Here is a 14,025-nt window from a genome sequence, read left to right on the forward strand (position 1 = left end):
TCTCAGTTCTCAACAGTCTCTTATGCTTTGGCTCTCTCCCACTCTAACCTCTTTTTTTTTTTTCCCTTCCCCTCCCCCATGGGTTCCTGTTAAGTTTCTCAGGATCCACATAAGAGTGAAACCATATGGTATCTGTCTTTCTCTGTATGGCTTATTTCACTTAGCATCACACTCTCCAGTTCCATCCACGTTGCTACAAAAGGCCATATTTCATTTTTTCTCATTGCCACGTAGTATTCCATTGTGTATATAAACCACCATTTCTTTATCCATTCATCAGTTGATGGACATTTAGGCTCTTTCCATAATTTGGCTATTGTTGAGAGTGCTGCTATGAACATTGGGGTACAAGTGCCCCTATGCATCAGTACTCCTGTGTCCCTTGGATAAATTCCTAGCAGTGCTATTGCTGGGTCATAGGGTAGGTCTATTTTTAATTTTCTGAGGAACCTCCACACTGCTTTCCAGAGCGGCTGCACCAATTTGCATTCCCACCAACAGTGCAAGAGGGTTCCAGTTTCTCCACATCCTCTCCAGCATCTATAGTCTCCTGATTTGTTCATTTTGGCCACTCGGACTGGCGTGAGGTGATACCTGAGTGTGGTTTTGATTTGTATTTCCCTGATAAGGAGCGACGCTGAACATCTTTTCATGTGCCTGTTGGCCATCTGGATGTCTTCTTTAGAGAAGAGTCTATTCATGTTTTCCGCCCATTTCTTCACTGGGTTATTTGATTTTCGGGTGTGGAGTTTGGTGAGCTCTTTATAGATTTTGGAGACTAGCCCTTTGTCCGATATGTCATTTGCAAATATCTTTTCCCATTCCATTGGTTGCCTTTTAGTTTTGTTGGTTGTTTCCTTTGCTGTGCAGAAGCTTTTTATCTTCATAAGGTCCCAGTAATTCACTTTTGCTTTTAATTCCCTTGCCTTTGGGGATGTGTCGAGTAAGAGATTGCTACGGCTGAGGTCAGAGAGGTCTTTTCCTGCTTTCTCCTCTAAGGTTTTGATGGTTTCCTGTCTCACATTCAGGTCCTTGATCCATTTTGAGTTTATTTTTGTGAATGGTGTGAGAAAGTGGTCTAGTGTCAACCTTCTGCATGTTGCTGTCCAGTTCTCCCAGCACCATTTGTTAAAGAGACTGTCTTTTTTCCATTGGATGTTCTTTCCTGCTTTGTCAAAGATGAGTTGGCCATACGTTTGTGGGTCTAGTTCTGGGGTTTCTATTCTATTCCATTGGTCTATGTGTCTGTTTTTGTGCCAATACCATGCTGTCTTGATGATGACAGCTTTGTAGTAGAGGCTAAAGTCTGGGATTGTGATGCCTCCTGCTTTGGTCTTCTCCTTCAAAATTGCTTTGGCTATTCGGGGCCTTTTGTGGTTCCATATGAATTTTAGGATTGCTTGTCCTAGTTTCGAGAAGAATGCTGGTGCCATTTTGATTGGGATTGCATTGAATGTGTAGATAGCTGTGGGTAGTATTGACATTTTGACAATATTTATTCTTCCAATCCATGAGCAGGGAATGTCTTTCCATTTCTTTAAATCTTCTTCAATTACCTTCATAAGCTTTCTATAGTTTTCAGCATACAGATCCTTTACATCTTTGGTTAGATTTATTCCTAGGTATTTTATGCTTCTTGGTGCAATTGTGAATGGGATCAGTTTCCTTATTTGTCTTTCTGTTGCTTCATTGTTAGTGTATGAGAATGCAACTGATTTCTGTATATTGATTTTGTATCCTGCAACTTTGCTGAATTCATGTATCAGTTCTAGCAGACTTTTGGTGGAGTCTATCGGATTTTCCATGTATAATATCAAGTCATCTGCAAAAAGCGAAAGCTTGACTTCATCTCTGCCAATTTTGATGCCTTTGATTTCCTTTTGTTGTCTGATTGCTGATGCTAGAACTTCCAGCACTATGTTAAACAACAGCGGTGAGAGTGGGCATCCCTGTCGTGTTCCTGATCTCAGGGAAAAAGCTCTCAGTTTTTCCCCGTTGAGGATGATGTTAGCTGTGGGCTTTTCATAAATGGCTTTGATGATCTTTAAGTATGTTCCTTCTTTCCCGACTTTCTCAAGGGTTTTGATTAAGAAAGGGTGCTGGATTTTGTCAAAGGCCTTTTCTGCATCGATTGACAGGATCATATGGTTTTTCTCTTTTTTTGTTGTTAATGTGATGTATCACGTGGATTGATTTGCAAATGTTGAACCAACCCTGCATCCCAGGAATGAATCCCACTTGATCATGGTGAATAATTCTTTTTATATGCCGTTGAATTCGATTTGCTAGTATCTTATTGAGAATTTTTGCATCCATATTCATCAGGGATATTGGCCTGTAGTTCTCTTTTTTTACTGGGTCTCTGTCTGGTTTAGGAATCAAAGTCATACTGGCTTCATAGAATGAGTCTGGAAGTTTTCCTTCCCTTTCTATTTCTTGGAATAGCTTGAGAATAGGTATTATCTCTGCTTTAAACGTCTGGTAGAACTCCCCTGGGAAGCCATCTGGTCCTGGACTCTCTTGGGAGATTTTTGATAACCGATTCAATTTCTTTGCTGGTGATGGGTCTGTTCAAGCTTTCTATTTCCTCCTGATTGAGTTTTGGAAGAGTGTGGGTGTTCAGGAATTTGTCCATTTCTTCCAGGTTGTCCAATTTGTTGCCATATAATTTTTCATAGTATTCCCTGATAATTGTTTGTATCTCTGAGGGATTGGTTGTAATCATTCCATTTTCATTCATGATTTTATCTATTTGGGTCATCTCCCTTTTCTTTTTGAGAAGCCTGGCTAGAGGTTTGTCAATTTTGTTTATTTTTTAAAAAAACCAACTCTTGGTTTCGTTGATCTGCTCTACAGTTTTTTTAGATTCTATATTGTTTATTTCTGCTCTGATCTTTATTATTTCTCTTCTTCTGCTGGGTTTAGGCTGCCTTTGCTGTTCTGCTTCTATTTCCTTTAGGTGTGCTGTTAGATTTTGTATTTGGGATTTTTCTTGTTTCTTGAGATAGGCCTGGATTGCAATGTATTTTCCTATCAGGACTGCCTTCGCTGCGTCCCAAAGCGTTTGGATTGTTGTATTTTCATTTTCGTTTGTTTCCATATATTTTTTAATTTCTTCTCTAATTGCCTGGTTGACCCACTCATTCGTTAGTAGGGTGTTCTTTAACCTCCATGCTTTGGGAGGTTTTCCAGACTTTTTTCTGTGGTTGATTTCAAGCTTCATAGCATTGTGGTCTGAAAGTATGCATGGTATGATTTCAGTTCTTGTAAACTTATGAAGGGCTGTTTTGTGACCCAGTATATGATCTATCTTGGAGAATGTTCCATGTGCACTCGAGAAGAAAGTATATTCTGTTGCTTTGGGATGCAGAGTTCTAAATATATCTGTCAAGTCCATCTGATCCAATGTCTCATTCAGGGCCCTTGTTTCTTTATTGACCGTGTGTCTAGATGATCTATCCATTTCTGTAAGTGGGGTGTTAAAGTCCCCTGCAATGACCACATTCTTATCAATAAGGTTGCTTGTGTTTAAGAGTAATTGTTTTATATATTTGGGCGCTCCGGTATTCGGCGCATAGACATTTATAATTGTTAGCTCTTCCTGATGGATAGACCCTGTCACTATTATATAATGTCCTTCTTCATCTCTTGTTACAGCCTTTAATTTAAAGTCTAGTTTGTCTGATAGAAGTATGGCTACTCCAGCTTTCTTTTGGCTTCCAGTAGCATGATAAATAGTTCTCCATCCCCTCACTCTCAATCTAAAGGTGTCCTCAGGTCTAAAATGAGTCTCTTGTAGACAGCAAATAGATGGGTCTTGTTTTTTTATCCATTCTGATACCCTATGTCTTTTGGTTGGCGCATTTAATCCATTTACATTCAGTGTTATTATAGAAAGATATGGGTTTAGAGTCATTGTGATGTCTGTATGTTTTATGCTTGTATGATGTCTCTGGTACTTTGTCTCACAGGGTCCCCCTTAGGATCTCTTGTAGGGCCGGTTTAGTGGTGACAAATTCCTTCAGTTTTTGTTTGTTTGGGAAGACCTCTATCTCTCCTTCTATTCTAAATGACAGACTTGCTGGATAAAGGATTCTCGGCTGCATATTTTTTCTGTCTAGCACACTGAAAATCTCGTGCCAACTCTTTCTGACCTGCCAAGTTTCAAAAGAGAGATCAGTCACGAGTCTTATAGGTCTCCCTTTATATGTGAGGGCACATTTACCTCTTGCTGCTTTCAGAATTTTCTCTTTATCCTTGTATTTTGCCAGTTTCACTATGATATGTCGTGCAGAAGATCGATTCAAGTTACGTCTGAAGGGAGTTCTCTGTGCCTCTTGGATTTCAATGCCTTTTTCCTTCCCCAGTTCAGGGAAGTTCTCAGCTATTATTTCTTCAAGTACCCCTTCAGCACCTTTCCCTCTCTCTTCCTCCTCTGGGATACCAATTATGCGTATATTATTTCTTTTTAGTGTATCACTTAGTTCTCTAATTTTCCCCTCATACTCCTGGATTTTTTTATCTCTCTTTTTCTCAGCTTCCTCTTTTTCCATAACTTTATCTTCTAGTCACCTATTCTCTCCTCTGCCTCTTCAATCCGAGCCGTGGTGGTTTCCATTTTGTTATGCATTTCGTTTAAAGCGTTTTTCAGCTCCTCGTGACTGTTCCTTATTCCCTTGATCTCTGTAGCAAGAGATTCTCTGCTGTCAGCTATACTGTTTTCAAGCCCAGCGATTAGTTTTATGACTATTATTCTAAATTCACTTTCTATTATTTAAATCCTTTTTGATCAGCTCATTAGCTGTTGTTATTTCCTGGAGATTCTTCTGAGGGGAATTCTTCCGCTTGGTCATTTTGGATAGTCCCTGGCGTGGTGAGGACCTTCAGGGCACTTCCCCTGTGCTGTGCTGTGGTGTATAATTGGAGTTGGTGGGCGGAGCCGCAGTCAGACCTGATGTCTGCCCCCAGCCCACCGCTGGGGCCACAGTCAGACTGGTGTGTGCCTTCTCTTCCCCTCTCCTAGGGGCGGGATTCACTGTGGGGTGGGGTGGCCTGTCTGGGCTACTTGCACACTGCCAGGCTTGTGATGCTGGGGATCTGGCGTCTTAGCTGGGGTGGGTAGGCAAGGTGCACAGGGGCAGGAGGGGCAGGCTTAGCTTGCTTCTCCTTAGGTGATCCACTTCAGGAGGGGCCCTGTGGCAGCAGGAGGGAGTCAGATCTGCTGCCGGAGGTTTGGCTCCGCAGAAGCGCAGAGTTGGGTGTTTGCGCGGAGCGAGCAAATTCCCTGGCAGGAACTGGTTCTCTTCGGGATTTTGGCTGGGGGATGGGCGGGGAAGATGGTGCTGGCGAGCGCCTTTGTTCCCCACCAAACTGAGCTCTGTCGTCAGGGGGCTCAGCAGCTCTCCTTCCCTTTGTCCTCGAGCCTTCCCGCTTTCTGAGCAGAGCTGTTAACTTATGACCTCCCAGCCGCTAAGTCGCGCTTGCTGTCGGAACACAGTCCGTCAGGCCCCTCCGCTTTTTGCAAGCCAGACTCGGGTGCTCTGCTTGGCTGGTGAGCCGCCCCTCCGCCCTGGCTCCCTCCCACCAGTCCGTGGAGCGCGCACCGCCTCGCTGCCCTTCCTACCCTCTTCCGTGGGCCTTTCGTCTGCGCTTGGCTCCGGCAACTCCGTTCTGTTCTAATTATGCATTTTAAAAAATGCTAAGTAACAGCAAGATTCCTGGGTTCTAACTTTTGCTTGTGGATTAGGGAATTCAACTAAATTAGGAAGAATAATAGATTGGAATTACCCAGATAGAATCATAAGGCCAAGCTTTACAATCCTTGGAAAATGAGTTGAAAAGATGAATCCAGAAAGTATTGTTCCAGATAAAGATCTGGTGTCAGTCTGGAAGGGAGTTTATGGGCTTCCTGCAATAGTTTCACTATTTGATCATTAGCTAACCAATATGTAATACTGGTAAAAACAAGAGAACAGACTCAATTGCAAACACACTTAGGTATTCAAGGAAATACTAATTTTACTGATTTTGGCAATATGAGATAAAACTCAAACTGGGAAACAGATTATGCAGAAGACAAATAATTATATTTGCTTTTCTAAAATTTTTATTTATTTTGAGGGAGAGAAAGTGCACGAGTGGAAGGGGGCAGATAGAGAGAGAGAGAGAGAGAGAGAGAGAGAATCTCAAGCAAGCCTGATGCTCAGCACAGAGCCCAACTCGGGGCTTGATCCCCCGACCTTGGGATCAAAACCTGAGCTAATATCAGGAGTTAGAGGCTTAACCAACTGAGCCACGAAGGTGCCCAGAAACTATTATATTTGTGACAGATTTGTGACAGAAGAGGTTAGCAATAAGAATTCTTGCTATTACTTCACAGTTAGAATTGCTATTTATTCATTTTTGAAATTTTGAAAATGGTTGTGTGTGATAGACCTTGAAGTAGTGCATTTTAGTTTTTAGTGAACACTGAACACTGACCCCAGACCACATACCTATACACCTACTTTTACTCCATGTGGCTATTTTTCATTTTGAATGGCTGGATCATCCTAGTAACTTTACCTTTATAGTCGAAATATGGTTCTACTTGTCAGACCAAAAGAAAAAAATGTTAAGAAGGCATCTCTGACAAACATAAATAATAGATTTATTGTGCTCTTCATTCATGACTCCCAGTTATGGTCCCCATGTGTCTTCCCACCATCCATATAAAATCCTAACCCCAGTACCTCAGAATGTGACTGTACCTGTAGAAAGAGCCTTTACAAAGGTAATTAAAATGAAATGAGATCATTAGACTTGGCCCTGATCCTTTATGACTGGTGTTCTTATAGGAAGAATAAACTCAGAGACAAATATGAGCACACACACAAGATCATCTGAAGACACAGGGAGAAGAAAGCCATCTACAAGCAGACAGGCCTCAAATAAAAACTGAAATAAAAATAAAACAAAAGCACAACCCTGCCAACACCTTGATCTCACATGTCTTGCCCCTAGAACTGTGATAAAGTAAAATTCTGTTTTGAAGCCACTTTGGGGAACAGAGAGTGTATGATGCTCTTGCTCTCCCCTCCCCACCTATGAGGCCAATCAAGGAATGGCAGCAGTGAAACAGACTAAAAGTCAACTTACCCACCCCTCTTTCTCTACCACCTCCAGTGACTACTAGCAATTACCGAAGTAAGTGTGTCACACACTTGCACTGAGAAAGAATAACTGGCTACAGGTGGAGGAAGGAGGAGGAAGGCTCATTATAAACGGCAGTTCTCCATTTTAAGAAAAATGAATGCAGAAAATGTAGTTGAAATCCATGTGGTCAGAAACTCTACATTGTCCCTCTTTTTGTAAATTCTCAGTTATTGGCTGCACTCCAGAGGCCACAGGTTGGAATTCCAATTAACCATGAAACTGTCAAAAATAAGGGTTGTATCATGAGACCTTAACAGTCTGCATATCATTTCAGAGAAAACTGAGGCTCTTAAACATTAATTTGCTCAAAGTCACAAAGGTAACGAATGTAGATCTTGCATTCATTACACAATCACGTTGGTCTTTTTCCAAAGTTTGTACACTATGGAAACTCTGCCTCAGTGGGCAGTTCATTCATTGTTTCAACAAATGTTTATTGATTGCCTGCTATGTTCCGGAGACACTTCTTGGTATTAGGATACAACAGTGAACAACATAGACTAAAGCTGGCTTCTTGAGTTTATATTCTTTTTTTTTTTTCAAAAATTTTTTTCAACGTTTATTTATTTTGGGGGGGACAGAGAGAGACAGAGCATGAACGGGGGAGGGGCAGAGAGAGAGGGAGACACAGAATCGGAAACAGGCTCCAGGCTCTGAGCCATCAGCCCAGAGCCTGACACGGGGCTCGAACTCACAGACCACGAGATCGTGACGTGGCTGAAGTCGGACGCTTAACCGACTGCGCCACCCAGGCGCCCCGTGAGTTTATATCCTAACATTGGGTGATAGACAGTAAACAATAATCATAATAGGCAGTTGTATTACATAATATAAGATTAAAAGTGTTAGGCAGAAAAGAAAAAGTATAGCAGGGTAAAGGGATTGGGGATAGCAGGATGGAAGCTGATGCAGAGCAGGGCAGGAGGCAGTTTGTGATTTTAAATTGGGTGTTCAAGGTAGGTTCACTGACATTTACGCAAACAATTTAAAGAGATAAGGGAGCTAACTAGAAACCTATTTCTGTGAAGATTGATCCAGAGAATTCTAGTGCAACCTTAAGTTTTCAGATTGGCCCCTGCCTGACTTTTTGGAGAAACAACAGGGCAACCAGTGTGGCTGCAGTAGAGGGAATGATGGAGAAAGTAGAAGGAGAGGAATGGAGGCAAATGAGGGATGGAGAGGTGAATAGATCTGGTTAAGAGGGCCTTGCAAGCTATTGAAAGGAAACTGGATTTTACTCTAAGTACTCTAAGTACCCATTACAGGGTGTTGAGCAAAAATTAGAGTTTTATTAATGTTTATTTATTTTTGAGATTCAGAGCGAGCAAGATAGCGCAAGCATGAAGGGGAGGGCAGAGAGACAGGGAGAGAGAATTCGAAGCAGGCTCCTGGCTCTGAGCTGTCAGCACAGAGCCTGATGCAGGGCTGGAACTCATAACTGGTGATAACATGACCTGAGCTCAAGTCAGACACTCAACCAACTGAGCCACCTAGGTGCTCGGAGCAAAAATTAGTTCTTATTAAAAGTAATACTCTGGCTGCTGTCTTGACCATATATCTGGGTTTTAGGCAGGGTATAAGCAGGGAGAGGTGTTAGGAAGTTAGTTACTGCAGTCATACTCAAGGAAGAAGGTGGTGGCTTGGACCATGGTAATAGCATGGAAATGATGAGAAGCAACTGATTATTGACGTATTTTAAGTATATTAGAAAGGTGAAGATATTCTGGCACATTAGGTATAGGTTATGAGAGAAAGAGAGGAAGAAATCTGTTGTGTTAGCATGTAAGCTTTTTCCATGAAGGTTTCTCTTTTATATAATACATGTGTTATGGTGTGATAAGCATGAGCTTGGAAGAAAGGCAAATGTGGCATTGATTTCTGGTCCTAGTGGGTACTAGGCATCTCTTTCAACAAAATAGTGCTGCGCTTAAGAGCTCAAATCTAGGGACACATTGATGGCTCAGTCAAGCGTGGGAAGTCAGTTTAGGTCATGATCTCATGGTTCATGGGTTCAAGACCCACATCTGCCGCTGTGCTGACAGCCTGGAGCCTGCTTCTTATTTCGGGTATCCCTCCCTCTCTCTCCCTGCCCCTTCCCCACTCATGCTCTGTTCCTTTCTCTCAAAAATAAAACATTAAAAAAAAAAAACTTAAAAACAAAAAGAGCTCAAGTCTAAAGCCCTGTGATCCTTTCTATGAAAGCTGGCTCTCTCACTTACTGAGAAACTTTGAGGGATTTAAATTTGACCCTCTAATCCTCAGTATCCTCATTATATTATTGGGTAATAAACATAATTACCAGAGAGGGAGAGACAAAGAGGTGGGGGAGGGAGGAAAAATGTATCACATCTGTTAAGGCCTATTAAGCAGTATGAGCTTAGTGCCAAACATATAGCAGGTGTAGTAGATTGAATTAATGGCTCCAATGCCTTCTCCCTCCCTGTAGCCATACCCTTTGCCATGTAATTTCCTAATAGCCCCTACTCAAGAGGAAGAGTATAGTTCCTTACTGTTTAACTTTGGGTTGTGCCCTGTGACTTACTTTGGCCTGTGGAATGAGAATAGAAGTGATAGTGTGACAAATCCAACCAAGCCTAGTCCTTAAGAGGCTTTGGGTATTTCTGCTTTTCCTTTTGTACCTCTCTCCTGTCCCTGGATTCCCCGAACATGAGAGTGTTGTGGGGCAGAGCCACTTCTTCTGACCCTTGACCTGCATCTGGAGGCAGAGCAGCTTCAGCTACCTCACCCTGAAGCAGAGGTGCCCAGAGCCCGGAGGAACCCCCGACCAATGGGAAGACATGTGCATAAGAATAAGCAGTTAGTGCTTTCAGTCACTGAAGTTGGGAATGCTTTGTTACACAGTAATAGTTCAGTAAGTGATAGAGTCAGCACTGAATAATCCTAGTCTATTCCCTTAAAGTTTTGATTAAAACAACAACAAAAACCCAAATACCCTCTACGTTGATTGAACTGTCTTCCTTTGCTTTATAGTTTTTAATACTTTGATACTGAGAGCAGATTGGGAGTTAAGACACAAGTCAAATTCCACAAAACAAAATTCCAGGGGTTCCTGGGTGGCTGAGTTGGTTGAAAATCTAACTCTTGATTTGGGCTCAGGTCATGATCGCAAGGTCATGGGATTGAGCCTGCATCCATCTCTGAACTGAGTATGGAGGCTGTTTAAGATTATCTTGCTCTCCGGGGTGCCTGGGTGGCTCAGTCAGTTGAGAGCCTGACTTTGGCTGAGGTCATGATCTTGCGGTCTGTGAGTTCAAGCCCCGCGTGGGGCTCTGTGCTGACAGCTCAGAGCCTGCAGCCTGCTTCAGATTATGTCTCCCTCTCTCTCTGCCCCTCCCCCGCTCATGTTCTGTCTCTCTGTCAAAAATAAACATTAAAAAAATAAAAATGATTATCTTGCTCCCCCTCTGGCCCTCTGCCCTCTTTCCATGCTCTCTTTCTAAAAATAACATAACAATAAAATAAAAAAAAATTAAAAAAAACAAACTCTACATTATACCAGCCAAGAGTTACTTAACTTTTCCCTCTTTAAGTTATAGAATACCTTAGAGAGTTGGTAAGTGTTAAAAAGCTCAAATGGGATTGTCAGCCAGAGCCAGTGAGTTTGAGCAATATCCTTGACTATATCAGAGCACTCTCTTACTTACTGTAAATACAATTGGGGATTGAGCTCCTATAAGCCAATTCTTTCTGAATGAAATATGCCTAAAAGAGAAAATAAAATATTCTCTAGTGTGTGTGTTGGGGGTATATATTGCTCTCACTGAGGCTATCACTATATTTTAAATAATTTTAAGTGATATGTATAGAAAAACGTGTCTATCCTCATTCCTCGTGGATTCTGTGTTTACAAATGTGTGTACTAAAATATACGTGTAATCCCCAATTAAACATGTGGGACTTTCAATCATTTGTAGACATGCTCAGTGTGGTGAGAATTTTGAGTTACCTGGTGAGTCTGTTCCCAGTGTAGGTCCAACAAGGCAGTTTCTGCTTTGCTTCAGCACTCACTCTGGAAACAAGTGTGTCCTTTTCATGGTCTATTTAGTGCCATGTTTTTCTCAGTTTTGTGCTTTTTACTGGTGATTTCACTGTTTAAAATGGCCCCGAGTGTAGTGCAAAAGTGCTGTCAAGGCTGTGATGTGCCTAATGGAGAAAATAGATAAGTTATATAAGCTTTGTTCAGGCATGAGTTACAGTGGTGTTGACTGTGAGTTCAGTGTTAACAAATCAACAATATATACCGTGTCTTCATGCATACTACAAGGTTATATATTAATCAGTTGACAAAGATGTGTGACCGGAGGCTCACAAAACAGAACCCTGTATTTTTCCTAGGAGCATTCATTTACTGTTTGCTAGTTTAATATTTGTGGTAACTATAGCACAAAACTACAGCAAATCGTGAGAAGTGACTGCGTGTATATGTGTATTTGTGTGTGTGTATTCATATATCTGCATATTTCCCTATATCGATCATATGTCTCCCTTAGAATAGCATTTTAATTATATCCTCCAATAGTTTCAATCACCAAACAATTCTTTACCGAAAGAAGCTACTACCTTCTGTAAGGCAAGCCTGGGCCCTGTCATGAGAAGACGATGATAGACAACTTCCTATCAGTATTAGTCATTCAGGTCTTTATCTTTTTATACTTCTGGGGTTGTAACACTTAAATGAGTAAGATTATTGCCATGAGATTCAGTGGAAGAAAAAAACCTGAATGACTGACTTTCTCAAACTTGGAAAACAACCTTCCAGAAAGAGTTAAAGATATTATTAAAATAAGGATTATGAAAAGACTTAACAAGAAGTATCAAGGGCAACCACTTATCCCTAAAATAACCATTTTCTCACTGGATTCTCCTTTCTTTTTGACCTTAAAGTATCTTCTACATATCTCATTATTGCACGTGAATTCTATTGCAATAATCTTACTGCTTTTCTTTTGTCTTTGATCTCTCAATCCCTAGCCCACTGTCTGCCACACAATGAGTTCTCAGTGCACGTCATGAACTATAATTACGGACTATTTAAGTGTTACCACACTACACTGGAGCTTCACACGCATTTTATATGCATATGTATGTGTGCATAATTTGTGATATTTAAAAGGTAACATTAATCTCAGTATAAACTACCCCAAAGCAAATACTTTACTCACACTTCCCAGGAATTTCTTTTTAAAATTTACTTCAGTCTAAGTCAAAACCAGTTGCTGGAGGAAGTCATCGAGAAGATATGACCACTGATCGATCTGCGAGCTGGAACCAGAAATAGGAGGCTCCTCACCTCCTCGCCTGTCCTTGGAATGTATGTTGCACCCACTGTTCCCAAAGCTGGAGTCGTTTTAAAGACTCAGCCCTGAGGAAGTAATGCTGAGACCATCTGGAAGGTATACATGACTTAACCTCATTAATGTCTCTAAATAAACATTTTAAGATTCTGTCAGGTGGATGAAGATATCTACTTGTCTTGTGGCCACCCAAGACAAGCCTCATATAGAAGTTCTCTTGCTTATTAAACCTGTCTCCTGGGGCACATGGGTGGCTCAGTCGGTTAAGCATCCAACTTCAGCTCAGGTCATGATATCCCGGTTTGTGAGTTCAAGCCCCATGTTGGGCTCTGTGCTGACGATTCAGAGCCTGGAGCCTGCTTGAGATTCGTGTCTCTGTCTCTGTCTCTCTCTCTGCCCCTCCCTGTTCACACTCTGTCTCTATCTCTCTCAAAAATAAATTAAAACAAACAAACAAAAAAACACGGCCTCCTAACAGTCTGCAGTGGCCTGCCTCTTTCTTTGGTCTTTTCTTGCTGTTCGTGTCTGGGCCTGGTTTGCAAGCCAACACCAGCATAATGGAAAGAACATGGTCTTTATTAAATAGGGGTTTATATTCTGCCACAGCTGAAACAGCTTCTGATTCTGTGTCTCCCTCTCTCTCTCTGCCCCTCCCCTGCTTGCACTCTGTTCAAAAATTTAAAAAAAAACATTAAAAAAATTAAAAATAAAAATCAACACCAAAAGCCACAGAGCAGCTAAGGGATGGAACCAGAAATTGAACGGAGTCTGTCTCTAGAGTTCACATTCTTCTCCACTCTATAAACTGTACTCATTGTGGAACATCCAAAAAAGTTACAAAACTTTTCTAATCTTCAACTTCTTTATATGTCAAATGGGTGGTAGAATAAAACTGCTCATGAAATAGCTGTGTGGATCATGCCAGATCTAACGTGTGGATATGCGTGCATATCGTATCCACTTTATATATGCTAGTTCTTTTCTTCCAAAGCCTTATTTATGTCCATATCTTGAAATAGTTCAATGATAAATTAGCTTCTCGTAAACATGATCCTTGTTGTTTTAATTTTCAGAAATGTAGGAATCTGGATTGCAGCTGGAGGGCTGTGAATTATCAAAAAAAAAAGTCTCTGCTATAGGCAATAATTTTAATGTTAATTAACTCCATCTGGAAGGAAAAGCAGGTGTTGAAATTGATCACTTAAGTACAGAAAGCAAAGGCTGTTTACTAAACTCTCCCTAAATTAATTTGGCTGAGCTTCTGGTTAAATTGCTTTCAAGTCACTTTTCTATAAATGCCTTATACCAAATGCTGAAATTGGAAAAAGAAGTAGACCAAGCAGATTTTAATGAAATGTAACAAATTGGACTGAAAGGTCACCTAAAAATAAAAATTGTATTTTAAAAATGAAAAAATGCAACAGCTTTGCTTCAATAGCAACTGGAATTTGAACAAAAACCTGTGGTATTTCTCATGTGTTGTTCACAAATCACCTGAATCAAATCAAAGTGCATG

General features: G+C 41.1%; 1 protein-coding gene across 4 annotated transcripts in view; it reads right to left on the minus strand.

Moving 5' to 3' along the window:
• TENM4 (teneurin transmembrane protein 4) overlaps positions 1–14,025 on the minus strand; it is a 2,953,639-nt gene that overhangs the window by 2,553,770 nt on the left and 385,844 nt on the right. For all 4 annotated transcript variants that reach the window (XM_040489711.1, XM_040489706.1, XM_040489709.1 and 1 more), the window contains exon 2: positions 11,162–11,358. The gene's annotated coding sequence lies outside the window, so the exon portion shown is untranslated. The remainder of the gene's footprint in view (positions 1–11,161; positions 11,359–14,025) is intronic.

The sequence above is a fragment of the Herpailurus yagouaroundi genome, unplaced genomic scaffold, assembly GCF_014898765.1.
Source record: "Herpailurus yagouaroundi ecotype Mexico unplaced genomic scaffold, PumYag 180, whole genome shotgun sequence".
Taxonomy (NCBI): Eukaryota; Metazoa; Chordata; class Mammalia; order Carnivora; family Felidae; genus Herpailurus; species Herpailurus yagouaroundi.